This window comes from Elephantulus edwardii, unplaced genomic scaffold, assembly GCF_000299155.1.
Source record: "Elephantulus edwardii isolate Elephantulus edwardi_28Jun2011 unplaced genomic scaffold, EleEdw1.0 scaffold00260, whole genome shotgun sequence".
Classification (NCBI taxonomy): Eukaryota; Metazoa; Chordata; class Mammalia; order Macroscelidea; family Macroscelididae; genus Elephantulus; species Elephantulus edwardii.
In genome coordinates this window covers 377,905-382,908 of record NW_006400010.1, presented here as the reverse complement: position 1 = coordinate 382,908, position 5,004 = coordinate 377,905, and the positions used below count along the sequence as shown (strand labels likewise).

The window sequence follows — 5,004 nt, the reverse complement described above, 5'->3', positions numbered from 1 at the left end:
TTTTAAAAGGTATTTGCAATTGATGAGTCATTTGTCATAAAAATTCTATCACGCAGTCTCTGGTCTTAATTACTATCACCAAAGCCATATTTTCCTACTTACTACTAATCCTTCTTTCCAATTGTTTCCAACTGTTGCAATCTGCTCACTAGTTAGTATTAATACATCTTGATTGCAAGTTCAATCAATATCAGACTGCAGATGTTGATAAAAATCCTTAATTCGGTCCCACGTGGGACCTGCCCCAGGGTGGCGGGTTTTGCTATTTCTTTTCCTTACTTGGGGCTTTTTGTCTCAATGGCCAGCTATGAGGAAGTACCCGTGATGGGCTTCGAGGAATTCAACCAGCAGCACAATGGCAAGACCATTTTTGCCTACTTTACGCGTTCTAAGGATGCCGAAGGGAAAAGTTGGTGCCCTGACTGTGTGCAAGCTGAACCAGTCATTCGAGAGGGCCTGAAGCATATTAATGAAGGATGTGTTTTCATCTACTGCCAAGTAGGAGAAAAACCTTACTGGAAAGATCCCAACAATGACTTCAGAAAAAAGCTGAAAGTAACGGCAGTGCCTACACTACTTAAATATGGAACACCTCAAAACCTGGTGGAATCTGAGTGTCTTCAGGCCAGCCTTGTGGAGATGATGTTCTCTGAAGAGTAAGATATAATAATGACAATGGTATCTTAATCTTGCTCTAGAAACTGTGTACTTATTAAATAAACAATGATGGGGGGGAAAAATCCTTAATTCCTTCCTTATTGGATTTAGTGGTTGGTACATAACTTTGCACAATAATCCTATTAACAGGACTTCCTTATATGCATATGGATACTATCCTGTCATCAACAGCATTGTACTTCAGATAAATCTTGAAATGTTGTTTGAAAATAAATATGACATCATTCCTCTTTAGTTCGATGACATCATTCCTCTTTAGTTTGTCGTTGCTGCATACTAGATCATATGGCTGTTTGATTCAGAATATCCAATAGAAGTTCATTTCAACTTACCAGTGCCTAGGATATTGATCTTTAGGCTTTTAAACTATCTTTTTCTAAACTTCCAATTTTCTTAAATTTCTATTTCATACAGATGAGCCCCAAACTGTTTCTCCTCATCTGAAGTCTTACTATCTCAGCAAGTGAAGGTCCTTCATTGGCTGAAAGCTTTACTGCATCTGTTTTCTTTACTTTGAAGGAGCAAGGGTTCTCCAGTCATATTTTGAGGACCTTCCAACCTGAGGGACTCTACTTCAAGCACTAGTATCAGAAATGTTCCATTGCTACTCATAGTATTTTCAAATGCCCTTTATTTCAGAAGTAGACAGCCAGTCCTGCTTCCTACTCATCTCTCTGAAAACCTATTTACTATGCTGGTGTTTGAAATACTGGTTAGCATTAGTTCCAGCATCACAGCAACATACAAGGTACCACAAACAGTTCAACAAACCGACTGAGGAGTGGTGGATTTCCAAGATGTCTAGTCTACTTTAACTTGAAATGTTTTAGCTCAAATGCCTAAGCTAAAAAAGGTATAGCTAGATGTCTGTTCATGTTCCAGTGTATTCCACTTACTACTACGTCGTTTTAGGCAAATAACTTCGCCTTTGTGGTTTTAGTTTTCTCGTCTGTAAAACAGAGATAATAATTGTACTTATTCTCATATTGCTGTGTACTATCAAGTCAGAAACGACTCACAGCTGACCCTCTGGCAGGTTTTCAGAGACAGTTAATCATTCAGGAGGAGACTGTCCATCTCTCTCTCCCTCGGAGCAGCTGATAGACTTGAACCACGTGCCTTTGAAATTGCAGCGCAGCTTCTTACCACTAGGCCACCCAGAGCTCTCTTTATCTCACAGGACTATAGTTATAATCAAATGATATAAAATACATATGAAATACCTAAAATAGTACTTGCTACAAGATAAATATTCAATTATGATTATATATGGCCATCATCCTTATCATTAGTTGGAAGAACAAATATTATTTTTTAAAAAAACAAATAAATTACCCTTCTCATCCTAGAAAGGAAAAGACAAGACATTGTATCATAAAGCTTTTCTTTATTAATAAGCTAAATAAATGAAAACAAGAAATAAGTGAAGAGAGAAAACAGAGGTCCATAAAACAAGAGCACTGCAAGAAGGAACTAGATCTTAAGCTAAAATTGGGAAAATAAAAATTCAAGCTCAAATTTTATTTTTGAATAGCAGATAAAGGTCCTAAGTTTTTAAAGATGTCTAGGTAGCAAAGATTTTAAATGAAAGTATTCAAAAACCAAAAAATACATGAGAATATATAAAGAATTAGAGACCAGGACATATGGTACATATCACACAAAAGACTGACAGATAATAAACAGGAGAAACAGACATATAGGCAGGAAGGAAAAGAAGAATTCATGCTCCCTTCACCAGTAACTTGTAAGACTTTTCAACTAAGCCAGCTTTCTCATCCACCACCCTTCCTTCCAGCTCCAGATAACTCACATTGAAAGATGCCAGGGCCTCAGAGACACTCTTCTCAATGAACTCATCAGTGATTCTCCGGGAAGGATGCTCATTAAACACAGAGTTCATTAATGCAATCTTTGCAGCACTCCGCCGGGCCTCCGCCTTTGTGGGGCAAAACTAAGCAGGGGAGAGAGAAAGGAAACATATCTGTGAGTGTATGGGAGAGGGGAAGGAGCAGTGGGAAGGGAACACTTGGGAAAGAAGACGCTTGGACTCTCTGGATAAATCAGTTGTGTTCAACACACTCTGAAAGTTTTATTGCAAAATGGCTGGGATGTGTGGAAAAACAAATTTGATTTAACATCCTGAAGTCATTAATGAGCTAGAGACTGCTGCAGCCCATACCAAATTGAATGCAGAAAAAGGCAGGCTGCTGAAGTCAACATATAATCAATGGGCATGAACAATATCCCTGTTTGAGTGGTCAACAGAATTAATTGCTCAAAAGCCAGACTTGGGTGATCTTGCTAGAAGTCTGGCAAAGATATTTTTTTGGTTGAGTGGTTTTAGGTTTTATTTTGTTTTTCTACCTCTAGAGAAGCACAAGATTAGAACAAAGCCATGCCAAACTGCTTCTGCAGAGAAGGCCTCTAGTCTCCATCTGAGGCATCATCTGGAATTCTTGGACTTCACTTTTTACTGTCAGCAGACATCTTCTCAATAATGCAGTAAGCCAAAGGAACTATCCTTGGACAGGTTCTAAAGTCCTAAGAAGGCATCTGTAGTCTTTTATATTTTCAAGTGGAGGCAAGGAGAGATCAATAGAATAAGTCTGATTTTGAGGAATTTTAAATTCTTCAACTTCATATCACTAGTCACTTTAGTATTCCTTTATAACTCATCTTCACTGGCTGCTATCCTCCGTCTTTTATGATTGGGATTAGAGGAAAGGAAAAAAGTGTTGTTAATAGTTTAAGTAAGTAGACTGGGAGATGTTAACTATTCTTAATAGCAGTAACTCCCAATTTCATTTAGTTGACAGCACTCTCTGAGACAGGATTGAGACATTAAGCTTAAGTCTTTTTGTTTCTTCAGCTTCTCTGGTCTGCGACCCAGTGTACTATAACATGGCTATTTTTTAAAAAGTCATTTTTGCAGAATACCGCCAGGAGAAATTTTACCTGCCAAAATGTGTATATAAAAGGTATAAGCTAAAGGAAGCCAATTCTACTCTTTCAGAAAGCCACAGAAATCAAATGACTATAAAGGTCTAGTTATGACCATCACCTTAAGTTTTTGAATCCTTATTCATATAGTGAAGAAGAGGGAAAGAATTTCTGAAAAGAGAAGGCATAATTAGTCATTCTGGAAATTTATTCATTTCCTTAAAATGGCTAGAATTATGAGGACAAACATTTAGTCACCTGATTGGAAATGAAGCTCTCTTGGGATTGTTTCTACTTTAATTAGGGATTATGCTGAAAATTTATAAAACAAGTATAGCAAGTGCTTCCTATGTGCTGGGCGTAGAGTTGGACGGTACAGATATAACAATAAAGAAGAAAGAGATGAACTCTGCTCCAATAAAACATATGTTATTAAAAAAGACAATCAGTTAACTACAATATGTTGTGATAAGTAACATGATAAATTCAAGGGACCATGGAAGCATGTTGTAGGAGATTTCAATGTTCCCTAAAAGTTGATTACACAAACCATATGGAAAACAGAATAAAGTTGTCTGTTTCCTTATTTCCTTTTAGCAGTTCAGAATGTTACCTTCCTATATCCAAGATACAAATTTATCTTTGATGATAGTCTCACTAGTCAAATTTCTTACTTCATAACAGCAATGACATTTTTCATTGTCATGTGTTACAGATTTTTCAGATAATTACAGAATTTATAAAGGGTTTTAAAGCTAATTAAGCTTGTTGTTTTGTACCATAGAGTCAGAAGTGACCCATAGCTGATACTCTGGCGGGTTTTCAGAGGCAGTTTATTGCACGGGAGGAGACTGCCCCATCCTTATCCCAAGGAGCAGCTGGTAGCCTAGAACTGCCTTCCTTTAGGATTGCAGTGTAGCTTCTTGCCACTAGGCCACCAGTTCATAATTAAGCTTATCTCCTTCAATAAAACAAACAAAACCCCTTAACTTTTAAAATCTGACCCATTCTATGGTAATATTCTTTTTTTTAAATTAATTTTAATAGACATTTACAGAGGTTTTGGATTTCCATTCATTCATTGCCGCATTTTCTCCCTGCCCACCCCTCCCCACCAGCTTGCTTCCCCCTCTGAAAAGAAAAAAAAAAATTCCTTCATTAGTATACAATTCCCACGTCCCCTCTCCCCACCCCCACTCCGAGTACACTTCTCTATGCAACCTTAATTCTGGATTCCTGTGCTAACCGGAATACTCAATCATATATCACTTCTAATCTGTTCTTTATATATCTTTCACTCCCCCCCTTTGTTGTGTACCATCGAATTGGATCCAACTAGTACAGGAGGAGATTGCCCCTTCTTCTCCAGAGGAGCATCTGGTT

The 5,004-nt window shown here is 37.6% G+C and overlaps 1 protein-coding gene and 1 pseudogene across 1 annotated transcript in view; one reads left to right on the top strand and one right to left on the bottom strand.

Annotated features, from left to right (window-relative positions):
• LIX1L (Lix1 homolog (mouse)-like) overlaps positions 1–5,004 on the bottom strand; it is a 63,876-nt gene that overhangs the window by 17,863 nt on the left and 41,009 nt on the right. The window lies entirely within an intron of this gene.
• On the top strand, positions 298–660 carry LOC102865892 (annotated as a pseudogene).